General features: G+C 57.2%; 1 protein-coding gene across 2 annotated transcripts in view; it reads left to right on the plus strand.

Annotated features, from left to right (window-relative positions):
• The window catches only part of TSPAN9 (tetraspanin 9), a 156,518-nt gene that overhangs the window by 99,247 nt on the left and 37,647 nt on the right, over positions 1-19,624 (plus strand). The window lies entirely within an intron of this gene.

A 19,624-nucleotide genomic window follows, 5' to 3' on the forward strand; every position in this document is an offset into this window, starting at 1 on the left:
TCCAGGTCTGTTGTGTAGGTAGCAGAGACCCTGAGTGCTTAAGCCAGTACCTGCTGCCTCCCAGGGTGTACATGAGCAGGAAGCTGGGATTAGGAGTAGAGCTGGGAGTCAATCCCAGGCACTCTGATCTGGGCTGCAGGTCCCTAAGCAGCATGCTCACTGGTATCCCCAACCCCTGTCCCCAAGGGTTGTTCTTGTTAGGTCTAAGTCCTTAGCATACCCTGAATTTGTGTTAGTGTGTGCTGGCAGACACACTCAGGTTGTGCTTACTTCTACCCTGTGAGGCTGTTGTGTGTCCATCTTGGCCTGGGCATTTCTATTGGACAGTTGTTTGTGCAAGGCCATTGTCTTCATTTCAGTGAGTATGCACATTGGGTTAGGCAGATCCTTCCACTGTAGGCTTTTCCAGGTGTGTTTTGTCCATTCTTGGTTCTTTTGGCTGTATTAGTTCTATTTCTGAATCCACGTATTTGGTCCTACCTAAAGTCCACCCAGCAACTCCCTTCCCCACATACCCTGTTGGTATTTTGAGTGTCTGAGTGTTCTCTCATTGGACCTGTTGATCAGCTTGGGAGAATTGTCACATTTTCATTTCTGTTCATGAGCACAGATCCCGCTCACTCACCTGTGTTCATGAACATGGTCTGCTTTTTGCCATATCGGACCTTGTTTGCTGCCTTCCTGGGGTAGCACATAACCTTAGCAGTGAGGGTCTCCTGGGAGGCATCTTTGGGCATATAGAGGCTCCAGGTAGGTCATCCAGTCTGTGCCAGCCTCAGCAGGATGCTGTTGTGATGATGAGAAGGGCATGTGTCATTGCCATGGGTCAGGTGCCCCTAGTGGTGCTGCCCTGAGTTACCTGTCTGCTTTCCCCAGCACCTGATGTGGGCATAGGCAGGGCTACTCCCATCCTGTTCCCAGGATGTGGGGGTGGGAGGAAGAGGACTTCTGCTCCAGGGCACAGAGCCAGTAGGTGATAGAGCCAGAATTTGAACCCACAGCCCTGAATCTCCCTGTGTCCTCCTCTGGGGAGTCCTCCCTATGTAGCCTCCTCTGTCCACTTTAGGTTGTAGTTTTTCCCAGACCTGTGCTTCCAGTTTGGCCTGGAGTGTCTGTAATGATAACAGGACCAAGGTCTTGGATGTTCCGAGGGGACTCAGGAGACAGTTGGCACTTCCCTGGTCCAGCCCCAACCCTGAGCGTGCCCATTTTCTGATGAGCATAGTCACAGTTGTCAGTGGACAGACACCTGGTGGTGCTCAGTGTAAATTTCAGGAGCTGTTTCTGTGCCTTGAGGCCCTGCACACAGCGCTGTTGACTGTTTTGAGCTTTTGAAAGTTTTTGTACCATTCTGCCCTTTGCTAGCAGCTTCCAGGCACCTTCCCTAGTGGGCGTTGACACCTGCTGTGGACTTGGGTCACCCGCCACCATGGTGGGTGCTTCAGGGCTGCAGCATGGTGATCTCTGCTAGGCTCGCTCACAGCAGGTGCTCAGAAGTGTGTGTTGATGTGCAGGTGTGCTGAGGACTGCACAGGCGTGTCGTCAGAGGGTGGGGCCACGGGCAGACCGACTGTGGGTAGCCTTCCTGGTGACACAATCTCAGTGACTGAGGTCCTGTGCTGTGGGCCTGGGAAGACCTCACCAGCCTGGCAGGACCCCTGTGCCATCCCGGCCTCACCTTCCATGCCCTCTGTGCATCCTGCCCGCTGTCTGTGCGTTCTTTCCAGCCTTGTCCAGTGCCCTCCCAGCCCATCTTCACCTTGGAAGGGGCCAACAGTCAGTAGCCTTGGAGGTGATGGGCCCTGGGCTGACCACTTTGCCCTGTGAGCTGGCTGGGGACAGGCCTTTGGTTGTTGCTGTCCCCTTCCCTCCACTGTGCTGGATGGGGGACGTGGCCGAGCCCCTCTGTGGCTCCCTTTCCTACAGGAACTTGCTGGGATGAGCCCGTGAATGCAGTTTCTGGGGAAGGAGGCTGGGTGAGGGTCTTCCTTGGGTGGAAGTGGAGACTTGGGAGTAGGCATTTCATTAGGGAGTCTCTGAGCTGGAGAGTGAGTCTGTGTGTGCGTGAGCTGCCCACAGACCCCTCCACAGTTGCCCACATCCTATGTTGTGGTGGGCCCTGATGGCACAGGGCTCTCAGCCCCACCACTCTCCCACAGGTCCGGGGCCCTGTGGGTGCAGAACAGATGTGTTTTTCCAAGAAGTGCCAGAAGGGACAGGGTGTGTGTCAACGTCTGGGGGAGTGCAGCGGGCAGAGGGAGTACCCAAGCTTTCTCCTCGCCCCCATCTCCCTCTGATCCAGTTCCACGTTGTCCCTCGCCCCAAATTGTAAGAGCTCAGAGCTTCCCAACCCCATGCATTTGCACACCCATCATGTATGCACACTTAGAGAGAGCATGCATGCGCACACAGATTTACACATGCCCATAGACCTGCATACCCACACAGAGATGTACATTCATACAAAGATACAGTAGGAAGTACATACACATTCCGAAATACACACGTGCACCGAGACACATGTGTGCAGCATGCATGCATCCACATGTGCACACACATGCCTGTACTCAGTTAACGTGTGTAAACATGCATTGTGTATGTCTTGGTCCATCTGACACCGCCACTTTGGAGCTGGGTTTCAGGACATGGATTTGGGAATGCAGAAACATCCGGTCCCCAAAGTGTTTCTCTGGTCTGAAGGGAAGGGGAATTCCCTGAAGAAAACCAGGGCTTCCGAGGCCAAGAGACTAGAAGAGGGTAGCTGGTTGCCTGTAAAGGGGGTGGGGGTCCTTATCCCCCAGGTGCCCACTGTTTCTGCTGGAATTTGCTTGTCTACTGAGATGTAGCCTCTGCTCCTAAAACTCTTGAGCATCTGCAGGAGTGCGCAGGGAGGCTGGGAGGGAAGGTGGCAGGTGGAAGGGGCAGGGCACAGTGGCTCCCTCCCGCCCTAGCCCTCCAAGCTGCATGCTGACCTGTGCCTGCAAGGTTGAGTTGGAGCTGCTTGGCAGACAAATTGGCTAGGATAGCTTTTGGGGCGTCTCCCTGTGGCAGACGAGCACAGATCTGGAATTGTCAGCGCATTCACACTCAGCCTGAGGACAGATCCTGGGGCTCCCAGCACAGCACACCCCATGCCCCGGGGGTCCTGGGTGCTATTACTGCCGTCTTCTTACTGGGGTTACATGATGTCCCTTACTCCTGACGCCCTGAGTCCCCAAACACAGGTCCTTGCGTCCTGATGCCTGCCCATGCGTGCTGTGCCTACCCCATGCTGGACGTGGTGGTGGTGGTGGTGGTGGTGGAGAGAAGTGAGAGGTCTCCATGTGCCTGCTCTCGGCGAGCTTGCAGTCTGGTTGGGAAAGCCCAGGTCTTCACCCTGAAAGTGCTTGGGATGGCCGTGTCCACCAGAAGGAGCCCCTGCTTGCAGCCAGGGACACTGAGGTGCTCAGAGTCGCACCGTGGGTTCCTCATCCTAAGCCATGAGACAGTAGGGGCTTGCAGAGGAGGTGATTTACGTCAGAGTGCCTGTTGCTGCCTCTCACACACAGGGCAGCCTCGTAAACATGGCATATCACCCATCACACAATCAGGGTGTTTCCCTTTCGCCTTGGCCCCCGGAGGCTCAGTTCTCTTTCAACCACATGGCCTGCTTGGTTTCATCTTATTTTGTCTCCAGGAGTCCTTTTTGGAGGTGGGCAACACCAGTAGCAAAAAGGCTTGTGAGAGGACAGATGGGTGTGAAAGGTGCTGCCGGTGTCAGGCCAGGGAAGGGAAGGCTCCCTGGAGGAGGTGTGACTTGGCTGATGCTGGATGGGAGAAGGGTCGGGGTTCAGTCTGTCTAGAGGACCTGGGTGAGAAGGGGAGCGTCTGCCCTGACCGTCCGTGACCTCACATTCCCACTCCCTGCAGGCTGGGGTGTGGGCCTGCGGAATGTGGATGAGGCATGGAGGTGAGGGGTGTGTGTGTGTGTGTGTATCTGGCCTGGCGGATGGTAGGGAAGGGGAGGAATGCTGCAGGCTGAGGGGGTGGTGAGGAGGGGAGGGATGGGCAGAGCAGGTCATGGTGGGAGCCAGAGAAAGGGGCTAGCGCACAGGGTCTGAGCCAGGTCTGTGTTGGGCACAGCACTGCTTGTGCAGAGCCATGTTGCCTGGTAGAGACCCCTTGGAGTGGTAGCACAGGAGGGGCGTGCAGGACTGCCAGGTGGAACAAGGCCTGGAGAACCATGGGGGCAGTGGTGGCCAGGCTGTGGACCCAGGCAGGGCCTCTGAGAAACCCACAGTGCCCACAGTGAGCCCTGCACCCTGTGTCCCCCATCCAGCGTGGGCAGGTGTGTCCCGAAACCTATCTCAGGCCCTGCCCCCTCACCTCTCAGGCCCTGCCCCCTCTCACCGGAGGCCTCCCTGCTGACGGCAAGAGCTGGTTGGATCCAAATCAGAGTGACAGCTTGTCAGGCCGATGAGCCTGGGCTCTGGGCAGGAGCCCTGTGATGTCTGAGCCATTTAGGACACCCATTGTGACCGGTCCCTGGAGTCCTGGAGGCCAGCACTGTGGAGGTAGCTGGGGGACCCTCCAAGGAGGGGGTGGGGAATGGGAGAGGAGCCGCTGGGTGCACAAGGTGCTCTGTCTATTGCCTTTTATGGCAGCCAGAGAGCAGGAGGAGGAGCCCGGAGCCCCCACTCCCCTATCCCTCCCTTCCTACCCCCTTTCTCAGGCAGCCTGCCTGGAGGGGGTTGGGAAGGAGTCTGAACGGTGTGTGTGGCATCAAAGCCGCTCTGTGCAAGAGAATCCGGCCAGAACCCAGCCATGCTCATCGGATTCCTTTTTTCCCTCCTTGATAGGGCAGAGTTGGGTAGCTGCCCAAAGGCAGCTGGTGGAACTAGGGTACCCAGCCTCTGCACCTCCTCCTCCTGGAAGTTCCAGGTACCCCACTTCCCACACGAGATGTGCCTGGAATGCTCAGGTATACCCAGCCCAAAGCAGCGGAGTGGGAGAGCCGGGGCCTGGAAGCTTGTCCCGCCTGTGCTGCTACCTGGCTGTGTGAGGCAGGTTACGCTTCTCTGGGCTTCCGTGACCATCCCATCTCTGCCTGACATTCCCTGGCATGTCTTTTGTTGCCTTTAAACTGAACGCTGTGGAGAGGTTTACCTTCCTCACCCTTCTAGTCGCCTTGGAGGGTGGAGGGCCAGAGAGCCCCACGCTGCCTTGCCAGTGGGCATTCTGCCTGGGTATGCAGCCTCCCTGTTTGGGGCACAGGCGGTGCTCGCTGAGGCCACGGGCCCCAGAGCCCCATGTGGCAGAGTGGGCCCCCTTTCCCATGGGACTCTGAGTGGGAGATGGGCCTATGCCTTGTTGGTGGTTGTTTCTCACCCACCCTTCCTCTGGGGGGTGTGTAGGGAGGGCTGTCACGCTTGCTGAACAGGTAATGAGGGGGCGGCTGCTTTATTAGCACACTGACTACACACAGGCACACACACAGCCTCGTGGCTCCCTTCCTATTGTTAGAAGCCTTAATTACGGTTCTTCCAGTTCCCCCTCCAGCAGTCGTCTCTAGGAAGCTGCTTTCTCCCCATCCCCCTTCTGCACCCCACCTCCAGCTCTCCTCCCCCGCAACAGTGAGCAGCGCCATTGCTGTCGCTTGAGTCACTCCGCCTCCCTCCTTGGCTTTCCCCCTCTTTCCGCTCTATCCAGGGCAGCCCCCACAGGCGACAGCCGACCTCCCGCATCCCCCGCCTCCATGCCAGGCTTATACCCCCAGCTGCCACCCTTTGAGAAAACAAACAGACAACGCCCCCTCCAAACTCCTGGCTCGGAGCCTTGGCAGACTCCAGGTTTTGCCTTCCCAGGGCGCCTCTGGCTTGTGAGTTCGGGATGCTGTCCCGCTCCTCTGTCTGCTGAGATGCGGGGGCTCACTGCAGTGGGGGCAGTGTTCTTTCTCTCCCCCCACCCTTGCTAGGGTCCTGGTGGATGCCAGCTCTTCCCATTGCTGGCTGTGCCTCCCCTGGCCTCTCAGAGCCCCTGCCTTTGTTAGGGGAACTTAGGGCCAGAGCCTCCGGCAGGAGTGGGAGTACTCCTTGGGGAGTGTGCTGGACATGAGCCACTCATCTGTAAGATGGAAATCAACCTTTGATGCCTGGCAACATTGTCAGGGGATCTGATGAACAGGTGCTTCTGACGATGGGGATTGGGTGACTGTCTCTTGGTTTTCTTTTGTTGTCATCATCATCCCTGACTCGGTCCCCATTCCCCCACCTCCCAGTTCTGAGAGGGCCCTAAACCCATACTGGGGTCTGTCCCCTGGGCTTTTTCTCCAACTGCCTGCTGCTGTGGGCGAGTGACCGAGCCTCTGAAGGTGGTCTCTGTGGATGTCTGCTGGGGCACCTGCCTACTGCACCTGAAGGGAGATGGCAGTCCGGGGCTGTCCCCAAGGTGTGTGTGTGTTGGGAACAAGGGGTTGCTGTTGTCTGCAGCTGCCCTTTCCCAAGTCCCTGAGATCCTGGGGTTCTGGGGTGAGTCGGGAGGAGTGTTCTGTCAGGGGACAAGGTGGGGAAATTGGTGCTCAGGCTCCTTCCTGGTGTCTGGGATTTATGGGAGTGGTCACAGGAAGCCCTCTGTGGCCCCAGATCCCTGGCAGGTGCCTCCACAGTCTCCCATGGGACCCAGCCTGAAGCTGTCCCCTGTCCTGGGCATCTCCAAGTCAGGGAGTCTGAGTAGATTTGCATGCTTTATTTAAAAAAAAAACTTTTTTTTTTTTTGTCATTTGGTTGAAAGGCAGAGGGATAGAGAGAAGGGAAAGAGATGCCGATTCACTCTCCAGATATTCCCGACAGCCAGGGCTGGGCCAGGCTGGAGCCAAGAGCCAGGATCTCCATGCAGGTCTCCCTGACGGGTGGCAGGGGCACAGGCACTTAGCTACCTTTCATCTCCTTCCCAACTGCATTGACAGGGAGCTGGGTTGGAAATGGAACAGCCTGGATTCAAACCAGCACTCATGGCATGCGGGTGTCTCAGGTGGCAGCTTAACTTGCTGTACCACAGTGCCAGTCCAGCTTGCTTGGGTTCTCTGCCCTCTGGGAAGTCCCTAGCCCAGCGATCATCTTCAGGGGGGCTCTTTGGAAGCAGGGGCTGGAGGGAGTGACTGGGAATCCTCTGTAGTCTCCAAAGCACCCCAAAAACTTGTCAAGTTCAGGGTCAGCCGCCGCTGTGTGCTTTCAGGCTGAGAACCTGTGCCAGAGCCCCAGCCTCTGGTGTTGGGGTTCAAGCACGGTCTGCTGCAGCCAGGCCAAGCAAGGCCATGCCCTGCCAGTGACCCACTGCCCTGGCTGTGGGCGGTGACCTGATCTTTGAGAGGAACACTAGGGGGTGCCACTCCTGGCCTCGCACTGCTGTGCAGGTGTACCTCTGCCCCACCCACCTTGCCTAGCTCTCCCAGGAAATTGGGAGAGCCTTTCTCTCATGGAGAGGCAGGGAGAAAACTAGGACCTGGAGGGACTGAACTCCCACCACCACCACCACCACCACCACCACCAGCAGCCTTTTTCATTGCTGGTTTGCATTGCTGACCCCCAGCACCCACATTTGGATCTTTCCACCAGGGTGTTTCTGGCTGCCAGGTTTGGAAAGTGATGGGTAGTGAAGGTGGAGAGAGAGCCCTGGCTCTGGAGGCAGGCAGCTGGGTTGATTCTTAGCATCACCTTTTACTGTGGGTGCGATGCTGAATGAGGTATTTAACTATTGGTGTCAACCATGCTATCTGTAAAATGGGGTGATCATGATGCGTGGGTCTAAGGCTGGTCCAGGGAGGCCTGTGGTGCCATCTGGGGAGGCTTGAGCCTGCTGGCTGGGCTGCAGTAGGTGTGAGTTCTAGGCATTCAATACCCATGGGGAGTGTGGCCACACTTCCTGGCAGGGCGAGGTGGAAACATGTGTTCAGCGTTAGATGTGGGTGCCTGCTTTCTGTTGTCAGCCCCTGCTTCCTCGTCTTCTCTAGGTCTGTTTTGGCTTTCTCTCTGGCAGCGTGAGCCATTCTGCCTCCTCTCCCCCACCCCCTGCTACCCCCTACCTCACAGCTGCCTGCAGGGCAGGGAGAAGGGGCAGAGGAGGGATGAGCTCAGAGCCAGTGGAGAGGGGAGAGGAAGTTGGGGAGGAGGGGTTGTTCTGAGCTTTCAGGATGCTGCCCGGGGCCTGGGTGTGAAGCAGCTGTGCTGGCCGGCCGTGGGGTTCTCACCTGGCCTTCTCAGGCACTCCTTTGGAGGGGGTGTAGAAAGACTGGCTGCCCTGCTGATGGCCTGGGCAGAGATGGAGTGAACGAAAAAAATCAAGACTTCTAAGTGGGGAGGAGGATGAGGGGAAGGAGAGAAAATCAGGAGAGGAAGGAGAAGGCCTGGTGGGCACCCCAGATCTCCTATTCCGGGTACCCAAGCTGGGTGCCTGGCCCAGGCTCTCTGCACAGCGGTGAAGACATCTCTGGTTGCCTGTGTTCCTAGGTGGGCAGGCTCTCCGTCCCCTAGAATATAGCAGGACACTCCTGTGTCCCCCTGGAGCAGTCAGGGGGCCATGGCGAATGGGTCGCCTGCCGCTGCACTTGCTGGATGCCTGGCTTTTGTTGTGTCTGTGATGCTGTGAGGTGAGGGCTTAGGCAGGAGCCACATGCCAGAGACCTGGCTTCTGCGGGTGACTCTTCCAAGTGGATAGCATGGGCGTGAAGGTGAGCAGGAGCATGAGCCACCGTGGACTTTGACTTGCAACCAGCACATCAGTGAACACCACCACTGACGTGCAGCCCACCTCGTGGGACATACGGGCAGTGCCCTGTTGGTGTTTGTGCTGATTTTGCCACTGCTCGGTGGCATTTCCCTCTAGCTGTGTCTCCTTTACCCCAGTGCTCACCGGTGCTGCCCGGTGTTGGATGTGGGCACTTGACCTTGCTGGAGGTTGTAGGGAGGGATGTCATGAGGGAGGAGCTGGGCAGACAGGAAGCTGTCGGACATGGAGCCCCCTTTGCAGACCATGGTGGCTGTGCAGCTTGCTCTGGGCTTTGGCCTTGCAGCTGAGGGGGAGGAGGGTGCGGTGGAGTTGAGTGGGACCTTCACGCTGGCTGCCTGCAATGGCTGCCGTGTCAGAGGTTTTTGTCTTTGAACTCCTTTTCTGTGCACTTGCTGCTCTGCCTGACCCCCAGCTCCTTTCTTCCTCCCAGTGGCCCTTTGCCCAAGTTGGTGACAGAACAAGGAGTCTGACTTGGGTTGGCAGAGCCTGAAGTGACATCCCAGGTGCCCCCCATGGATCTGGGCTGGGTGAATGAACACCTGACTCACCTGGTGGGGCAAATGGCAGAGTCTGGGCCTCACCCCATCCTTGTCCTGGCTCCTGTGGGGCAGGCACAGGTGCAGCTCAGCCAGTGCCAACTGAGTGGCATCTGGGGTGTGGTGGAGGGGACACTCACTCTTCTAATTAATAATCGAGAGAGATGGAGGCGAGGGGGGGGGGAGAGAAAGATAGAGATCTCCTTGGTTGGTTCACTCCTCAGACACCCACGATGGCCAGTGAGGGGCCAGGCTGAAGCCAGGAGCCAGGAACTCAATCCAAGTTTCCTGTGTGAGTGGTAGGGACCAAAGTACTGGATCAGCAGGAAGCTAAGAGCTGTGTGTTGAACTTGGGTATTCTGATATGGGTCTGTGGAGTTTGCCACTGGGCTAAACACTCACCTGCCAGGTAGCACTTGAGTGAGTTTGAAGCTGGGCCGTTTGCTGGCAGGTGGCAGGGGAGGGTACAAGGTTTCTGGATGACTGTATTGTATGGTACCTCTCCCCGTTACTGTAACCGAGTACCCGGGGCATGAAGGAGGAAGGAGGTCTCTGGAGATGCAGTTCAGGGTAGGGTAGTCCTTGCTGGTTCTTGGGTGGCATTGGTAGAGATGCTGCAGGACAAGGGTCTTGTGGGTAAGGACACCAAGTCAGGCTCTCAAGAGGGCCACCCATCCCAGCTCATGCCCTGATGACGTCAGGGCCTCAGCCCGCTTCTCAGATACCGTAACTCTCTGTGTGAAAATCTCTGTTCTCTAAGTGCTGTGGACTATGGGGTTTCAGTGTCTGCAGCGGCGGGGAGCCATTGCCCAGCCAAGAGCATAGCACAGGCACAGCTGTGTTCTGCTGCAGTTGACAAGAGCCCCAAGAGAGAGTGAGTTAGTGTCACTGTCCTGGCCTGTCTCAGTGTGACATGGAGCCTGATGGGGTCACTTGGGGGACTGTGCCACCCAGAAGGGGGTGACAGAAGGACCAAGGTTGTGCCCTTCACGGCATGGGGCCCTGCCTGAGGTGGATCTCTGGTGAGGGGCACGCTGGTCTTGGCCGGGGCACTGGCTCATGAGTCAGGAGCCATCCTTCACCCGCTGCCCTGCTGCAGGCGCGCAGAGATATTTCAAGTCGCCTTTTACAGCGGCCGCGTGACGGGAGAGCCCTGGAGACTCCGCACCGGCTGACCTTTCATGAGTCCATCGTCCGCTGGCTCTGTGCAGGGGGAGGAGGGGAGCGGGGAGAGAAGCCGCAGGAACAGGGGCTCCCTTTCCGTGGGCCCAGGCCCTCGTGATGGCCATTGGAAAGAAAACTACAGCTGAGGCATCACCTTGCTGGACATGGTGAGGTGGCCTTGACCTAGGCAGACATATGGTCTTGTGCTAACGATACGTGAGCCCCTCCTTGGAGCATCCCTGTGCTTGTCACACAGCGGGTTGTCTAAGGCAGATGGAAGGAGCGTTCGTGGGAACGAGGGTGAGCAGCTGTCTTGGCGGCTCCTTCGGGGACCCACTGCCGTGCAGGGCCCTCTCCCGGCTTTTCCTGAAGTCTTCCACTCGACATATATCGAACTTGTACTCAGCTCATTGCACAGCATTAGTCTTGGCCCTGCCAGGAAGCAGAAGGCAGAGCAGTCAGCCCCCGGCTGGCCTGGACACATGAATGGGATCTCATCTTCCTTCAAACAGGGCCCTGGCTGTATCCCAAAGGCGGGTTTGTCGATCCTGGCTGTCACCTGGGCTTGCAGAATCTGGAGCAGGGGCAGCTGGCAGGCCAGAAACCATGCCCGAGAAGAAAGGGGTGGCGCTGGCAGAGGGCTGGGGGACAGATGCTTCCTGGGTGTTTACTAGTGCAAGTCCCCAGGCCTGAGGCCGTGCCCTGCCAGACTAATAACCGGCATGGAGATGTGTCTGGATGGGCTCACTGGGGGTACTGACTCTTAGCCTAATGTCTGCTTTCTCACGCTGGCTGCTTCTCCTGTGCCTGATGCTGCCCAGAAGGTGTGCCAGTCTAGTGGCTGGGGCCGGAGGGTGGTCCCCGTTGATCTATGGTTCATTTAATCCCCTGCTGCCAGAGGCCCACACTCCTGCCAAGAGCATGCCTGAAGCAGGGTGAGCCATTTCTCCAATGAGTCTTCAATAACTTTGATTGGCAGAGCTGGAGTTCACCATGCTGGCCTCTCCCTGCAATTTATAGCCTTCCCTCTAAATCCCCTGAAGCTGGGCTGGAGGCCCCAGTGCCCTCCAGCCTCAAGGCCTCACCGCTGGAGGAGTTTGCCTCACAACAAGGCTCTGGCCAATCAGACCCAGGAAGCCACTACCATGGGCAAGTGCTCATCGGGCCATGGAGGAGGGCTGGAGGGTGGGCAGGTGCAGAACCTGCAGGAGCACAAGTGCCCGGGCTGCCCTCCCCTGTCTATTAACTCTCCATTAGCATGCGGTGCTGGCGTTGCCAGTAACAGTTTGATTTATGCCGCTGCGGTTTTGCTTACAAATTAGAAGCCGCTATTGTGCTAAGTCGGCTTTAAAATCGATGCAGAGTAATTGCAGTACACGGGTAGTTGGATGACATTAACATGAGGAATGTGCTGTAAAATCGTCATTCTCGAAGCAGACGCCACTGATTACGGTGAAATTCTGCGCCCTCTACCCGGCGAATTCGAATGCTGTTCCCTGCCAAGGCCTCCACCGGTAGCATGGCCAGTCCTGGATGGAGAAGGTCACCAGTGGATTTGGCAGGAGAGCTGGGAAGAGAGTGGAGGGGAGGGAGAAAGCGAGCGAGCAAGTGGGCATGCGTGAGTGTCTGCACACTATCTCCCCGGCAGTTGCCACCGTCAGTTCATGCGTTCCTTTCATTGAAACACCGCTGTGGCCTTGGTTCAGGTGCTGGATGAAAGGATGGGGTTCTGAGTATTTTCTTCGTTGCCTGAGTGTGAGTTCTGTGCTGTTGGCGGCAGCGGCCCTGGTGGGAGTTGTCAGGATGAGTAGCCTAAGGCTCTGGGCTTCTGGGCTTCTGGCTCTTCCTTTGTGTCCCTACATGCCAGAGGCTCAACAATGCTGGTTCTGTGTCTCACAGTCACAGTGCAAGCGGTGTGGATGCGTCCTGGGCCCCCAGAAGATCTGAGGCCTGCCTGGCTCCCCACTCTGTTCCCTGAGGGGGTCTTTGTTCCTGCTGGGGCATCAGGGTGGGGAGTCCTTTCTGGCCAGTGCTAGAGGTCCTATAATCAGTATTTTCCCCCTGGCTTAGCAGGCAGGAAGTCCCTCTTTTCATCCAGTTAGGATCCTTGCCCCTTCATGTGTGACTACATACAGTCTTTCTGCTAGGGAGTGTCGCAGCTTTAGTGGTGGGGAGAGGGGTGTCTTACTCTGCCTGGCATAGTGGGGGTACCTTCCTTAGCCTGGGGGCTGGATCCAGAGCACTCGTAAGAGCTGTGGCCCATCAGGGACACTCCCAAAGCGGCGAGTCTGGCCCCCTGCTTTTAGACATGGGGAAGCAGCCCAACCTAGGAAGAAGCTGTCTCGGTGTCCAGAGGCTGGCAGTGCCCAGATGGGCAGCACCCCTGCGATCAAGCCTGAGAGGCCCCGGATCCTGGATGAGGCTGGGTGTCTGTCCATACCCACCCTCTCACCTACTTGCATCGTGCCAGGATGGCTGCATGATGGGCTGGGAGAATGACAGCTGTTGGGGCTGGTTTGGCGTCACCGCGGGCCCCCTGATAGTGCCCAGTCCTTCCAGCTTTGCTGTGTGACAGCCATCCTGCTGAGAGCTGGTCTGCTGGGTGGGCGCATGGTGGGGAGCAGGCTGTGGTCAGCAGAGTTATGGTCGGGAGGGGGAGTGGTACATGGCAGCCACACCCACCCCAGGGACCCTCAGAACTTTGTGCCTCTCATTCACTCCTTCATTCATTCATTTGCCAGCCTGTGAGTGCTGTCTAGGCACATTGATCTGGGTGGGAGGAGGGGTGGAGCCCTGTGATCAGAGACAAAGAATGGATAGGTAGTCATAGTGTGGCAGGGAGAGAGTTGGGATGGAGGTCAGGGACCCAGGGTGGGGCAGAGGTGGCATGTGACCTCACGCTGAGGGACTCTGGGGATGCCTTCATCTGGCCAAGGTGAGCAGAGGTGAGGGACTTGAGGCCAGGCCTGGCTTTTGCTTCTGGTGCCTCTGGACCCTTCTGAGTGCCCTTCCCCAACTCCAGCCCTTGATTAGGAAACCTAGCAATGGAAAGGGCTGAGAGGAGGGAGACACACACACACTCACACGCAAGTGCCCACCGGAAGGTCACTCTTGGGGCCTGCAGGCAAACAGCACTTTCTGTGCCTTCTGTAGAGGTGAGGAACACAGAAGGGCTGGCATTGTGGCACTGCAGGGATCCTGGGATGTCAGCATCCAATACTGGAGCACTGGTTCAAATCCCAGCTGCTCTGCTTCCAATCCAGTTCCTTGTTGATGCACCTAGGAAAGCAGGAGCAGATGGCCCAAGTGCTTGGGCACTTGCTCCCACGTGGGAGACACAGGTGGAGTTCCGGGCTTCGGCTGTGGCCATTTCGGGAGTGAACCAGCAAAGGGAAGATCTCTGTCTCTATCTGTGTGTCACTCCATCTTTCAAACCAGTCCATCAGTCTAAAATCCTTGAGGAGGGCAGAGTTGGGCCACCCTGGGAGAGGGGGTAACCATCCCCAGGGTGCTGCATGGCTGCTTCTGAGTAGAATGGGGAGCATGTGTGTCACATTCAGGTCTGGGGGCTGTTTCCAGGCAGTAGCCAGCCACTGTGGGATGCTGGCCCATGGTTGGCATCTCCTGGCATGACGCACTAATGAGTTGTCCTGTGCATTGCCTGACTCATGCTTGGTTCCTGGCTTGGAAAGGGAGTGGGTAAACAGCCCCCTCCCCTTGATGCCAGCAGGAAGACAGAAGTGCAGTAATTGCCTTGTGCCCAGGGAAGCAGAAGGGATGTTTTTCACATGGGCTGGGCTTCTCAGGGGGCTGTGGTAAGGGCTAGTCCTACCCCTGGACCACAGGCTGAATTCTCAGGACTGGGGCAGGGATGGGAGGGCAAGTCTTTTCTCATCTCAGGAATAAGTAGAGGCTGAAGTAGATTCTGAGTCCCCAGGCCTCTGTCTGTAGCTCCAGCAAAAGCCCTGTGCTGTGCTGTGCTGTGTCTGGCCGTCTGAATGCTGGCTGTGACTATCACAGTGGGCCAATCTGAATGACTGTTCAGTGGCAAAAAATTAAACGGGAGAGCCGAAGCCAGCAGCAGTTTGCACCGGCACAGGAAGACAGCCGCAGGGCAGCGTGAGAAGTCATTTGCCACACATGTGTCCCTGGCGAAAGCATCCCCCCAGGATGTGACGCAGCTTGGGCTGGCGACAGACAGGCCTCGGGGTTGCTGCAGCCCTCCTGGCTAGGACTGGCCTCTGAGTGACTCTGGGGCTGCCCATCTAGGGTATGATGCTCCTGACCCATCTACTGCTTTCTATCCCCACCCCTGCCCCCACTTAAATTTATTTTTCCCTTTTTTGAAAGAGGCACACGGAGATGGGGAGACAGACAGACAAACACATAGATTCTCTCCTGTACTGGTTCACTCCCCAAATACCCACCCTAGCCAGGGCTGGGCCAGGCAAGCCAGGAGCTGAGAGCCAAGAGCTGCATTCAGGTCTGTGGCCACTCGAGCCGTCATGAGCAGGGAGCTGGACTGGAAGTGGAGTTGGGACTTGAACCAGGCACTCCAGGTTGGGATGCAGTGCCAATTCCTGCACCTGGAATTCCCACTTCCTCTTTGGGACATCAGTGTCAGATGCCTAAAGGGCCAATGTTGCTTTCAGGGGTGGTGGGGGTTGGGGACAGATAGGCAGTGTGCAGAGTATGAAGAGAGCGCTGCCAGAAGCTGCAGGGGGCACAGGTGTCTGTGGACCCACCGCCACCATGGCACTTTCACAGGGGTGTGACAAGGGCACCTCTGGGACTTAACAGATGAGCACATGCCAGGTACTGTGCCTGGCACTTAGCTCTCCTCTTCACCTGTGACTTGGCATCAGCCCAACCCCCCAATGCAAGGCTCAGAGATACCAGGTGCCACGCAGCGGGTATGAAGAGGGGTTGCTTGGGCTTCCCCAAGCAGCCAGGGCTCCAAGGCCAAGCCCTTGAGGCCTCCTCACTTGATGGGGCAGTGCTGCCCACTGGGGAGGAGGTCCGGAGTCAGTGCTGCCGGCCCCTCTGCCGAGCTCTTGTTGTGGGCCCTCCTCTGTGATGCCCACAGCAGGCTCCTTGACAGCCATTTGCCCCCAGCTCATGGGCAAGGTATTTTGGTTCTCGGAGGTAACTTTCAAATAAAGGAACTGCCTCCTTTCACAGGTCTGGGGTCACACATTTGAAGTTGGGGTGCCAGCAAGGATGTGTTCCCTGCAGGGACTCTAGGAAAGAACCCCTACATGTCTGTCCTGGCTTCTTATAGCTGTCAGCCCTCATTGGCTTGTAGTGACAAAGATCCTCCCAGCTGCTGGTTTCCTCCCTACTCAGAGTGGCAGGGGTCCCAGGGGTTTGAGCTATCACTGCTGCTTTGTAGGGTGAATACCAGCAGAGCTCCAAAGTGTAGCCAGGAACTCAGCTGGGGGAATATAAGTACCCTAACAGGCAGAGAAGAGAGACAGAGATTTTCCATCCACTGGTTCAATTCCCAAATGGCTGCACTGGCCTCAGCCCGGCAAGGGCAAAGCTGGGAGACTAGAACTCCATCAGGGTCTTCCATGTGAGTGTCAAGGGCCCAAGCACTTGGGCGGTCTTTCAAAACTGTCCTCCAAGGCAAATCAGCAGGGAGCTAGATCAGAAGCTGAGCAGCCAGGCCTTAAACTGGCAGGCAGCAGCTAACCAATGGTGCTACAGTGGCAGCCCTCTATTACTGGTTTAAATGACTATCCCAGACTCTTACCCTAATGCACTGGTGTGGTGGACACAGGAGGCAGGCCTTGTTTCCGATCTCAGACCTCACAACCAGTGGCAGCAAGTAGAAGCAGGATGACTCCCTGCGTGGGGCCTGGGCCCTTGGGCATTTCTCAGCCCTTTGCTCTGCCCCTTCCCTTCCAAGTGCATGCTCCCAAACCCAGAACTTGGAGGATCTCTTCCATGGCTGTTTGGTGTTCCAGGGAGCTTCCTCCCCAAGTCTCATGTATTCCTCCTGCTCTTCTTCTCCGGGCCAGATGCCTTCTCCTGGCCTCTGGCCCACGTGCATCCCTGTCTGGAATGTGCCAGCAAGCGGCTCTCACTGGGACCTGTCTGTGCAATGGAGGCCCATGGCCAGATGGGGGTAGTGATGCCTTGCAGGGTTGACTCGGCTTGGAGCTGTGTGCTGTGTCCCAGGGGCTGGTCCCTGAGCCCAAGATAAGGACATGACTGAGCAGTGTACACGTCCTCTCCTTTCTCTGTTTATCGCCCTGACCCTTCAGGCCCTCTCAGCCTTCCCACCCCTCTGCTGGCTGGCACTTCTGTCCATGGCTGACAACCTGTGAGCCACTTGGGCCCAGCGGTGCTTCATGGATACTGCCCGGCACCTGTCGCTCCCTGCCATTTCCTCCCCAGAGCCTGCTTGCCTGGCTGGGTGCAGGTTGCAAATATTGTGGATTGCGCAGAGGGCAAACACTGATGAAGGTCAGGAGGCAGGGGCGATTCCTGGGCCTCCCTGGTTCATCTGGGGTAGCAGATGAAAATACCTGTTGTCCCCAAGGCAGCATCCTCAGCCAAGTTGTTCCCTCCTGTGCGAGCCAGGCCCCCCTGCTCCGTATCTGTCTCCCCCGACCCCTCCCTTCTCCCCACCTCCAACCAGGCAGTCTAATGTTGCAGGGCAGTGTCCAGCAGAACCTTGCCGTTCCTGCTCTGGCACTGATGTCCCGATGTCCCTAGAGAACTGGAAGTCACTTGCCTCAGCTGGTACAGGTGCCTGCTGAATGCACCTGCCACTCTGGGGCCATGATTCTCAGATGGGGATGGGGGAGCTTCCTGAGCCCCTGCAGGCTGTGCCTCCCACTCTCCAGTTTCCCAGGGCTGTCTGGGCCTTGAGTCCCTCTCTGTTCTGCTCTCTGTTCTCAATCTTTCCTTCCATCCCTGGCAAATCCCTTTTCTCTGTCCTGCTCTGTTCCTGGAAGGCTCCCCTGTCTCCCTGGAGACCCCCTGAGGACTCTCCCTGGGCGTCCCTGGTAACTCCCCCTCCTCTCCCCAGCCACTCTGCCGGAGGCCCCAAAGCCATAGGCTCTCTTTGTGGCCCTTTTCTGCCTGGCAGGGCAGGGAGAGGGCTGGGGAACTAGGGCCGGGGGATGTGTGCTAAAAAGGGCCCGCCGTGACCTACATAAGCCTTCTGCCCGGGAATTGAAGCCTGCCTCTAATTGGGAACACTGCTTAGTCAAGACAGCGTGTATCTGGGTGTGTAAGGATTGCACAGAGGTTTTTTTTGTTTGTTTGTTTTTAATTTTAATTTCTGAACCAGAGACCACTACACATTCTTTCTCTCTCTACCCTGGGTATCCTGTTATCCTTGTAGGAGGCAACAGAAGAGCAGATGCAGCAGAAATGAAAGCAGCAGGCCGGGCTGAGGGCAGCAGGTGCTTCCCTGCCCCCATGGCTCCCATGGATCTCTGGCACTGTGACCTTGGGGTCTGATGTGACCCGTCTCCCCTCCCTAGGCCTCAGGATCCCGCCAGGTGTGAGACTGGGTGCTGCTGAGAATACTCTGAGGTGGGGAGTCAATGAAGATGGCCCTCCCAGGCTGGCCCTGGCCGTGGCCTGGACCATCTTTTGCCTCAGCCCCACTTCACTGGTGGAAGAGAGGCCGTGGGTGAGGGCCACGAGGGAGCAGCCGGCCAAACTCCCGTACCCCATGCCAGCCAACCCAAGGAGGTCAGCCTGGAGGGGCAAAGACTGGAGCCAGGAGGGTGGGGTGGGTGGAAAGTCATGTGGAATTGGCATGGCCCTCTTGCCAGGCTGACAGATGTTCACCCTGGAGCCTGACTGGGGTTCGCTCCAGGCCGTGGGCGGGCGGCACTTTCAGATGATCTCCTGGCTTGGGTTTCTCCTTGGCTCTGGGCAGGGCCTTTCACTTTGGGGGCAGCCTGGCGTCCAGCATTCCTCCCACCACTGCCTCCTCAGCCGCTGCCACGAGCACACCAGGACTATGGAGTTGGCTGCCCAGCCCCAGCCACTGGCACTACGAACTCCCCGTGGCCAGTGGGGAGGGGTCAGGGAGTCGGGGAGGTCAAGCAGGCATTGGAGGCTTCTTCCCTCTCCCTGGGGGCATCCCCGTATCTCCATCAAAAGGGTTCCTTGGTGGTTGGGTAGTCTGCAGCACCTCCGTCCCAACCCTTGCACCTGTCATGTCTGTGTGGTTTGGGGCTTTCTCAACTCTAGCAGACTCTTGACGTGAACTGCCGCTTACCCATTCTTACAGCTGACTTCCTGCTTCTCCGCTCTGCTGTGGGAAAGTCTGTGAAATGACTACACTCTTCTCTTGATGTCCAGTTACAAAATGTTTCCTTTCTTTTTTAGCATCAGATTTATTTTGTAAAAATCCTCCTAAGAATCACAAGATACTAAGTCAAATTTTTTTTTTTTTTGCTACAAAGAAATAGCAAAGTGAGGCATAAAGACACACCCTGAGACTCTGGAATCTTTGGGGGGCGGTCAATGAGGATTGGAAACAGGTGTCTGGCCCCCTACCCACTGCCACGGATGCAAGGAGTCCTGAATTTCAGGGAAATATCAAGGATTCTAGGTCCAGCCATGTGCCCGAGTCCCTGGGAAGCCGCCGAGTGGTGCTGCCACTTGAAGCCCCCTGGTGCACAGGCTGGGACTTGGTCACTGCGTTGTGGTGTGGCCTTGGCCGCTCCCAGTTCCAGCTTCTGTGGGTGGTGCCCAAGGCTGGGGGTGTCCCGCTCGCTGGAGGCTGCTCCCTCCTCTTGGGGGAGGTTGTTAGTGTGGGGTGCTCTCTTGTTAGTTGTACCTGAGTGGCACCCACTCTGTTCTCTGTGGCTTCTCATTCAGAGACAGCTGTCCCCTCCTACCCCGGCCTCTCATGTGTCTCAGCTGTCTTCACCTTGCCACAGGCCTGGGGTGTGGACAGGGGCGTGCTGCTGAGCAGGGGGTGGCATCTCCATCCAGCACCTGTTCCTGTCTAAGTAGCCATCAGCAGGTCGTCTTCATTGAAATCTGGAACAAGCTCCCACAGTCACGTGAAATTCTTTAACGAGTTAGCAGACAGGTGGCACTAGTTAAGTAGCAATCCTACAAGAGAACATGTGTGTGACAGAGGATGCCGCAAGAGGCACCCTGGAGTCCAGCACCCAACTTGA

The sequence above is a fragment of the Ochotona princeps genome, chromosome 27, assembly GCF_030435755.1.
Source record: "Ochotona princeps isolate mOchPri1 chromosome 27, mOchPri1.hap1, whole genome shotgun sequence".
NCBI lineage: Eukaryota > Metazoa > Chordata > Mammalia > Lagomorpha > Ochotonidae > Ochotona > Ochotona princeps.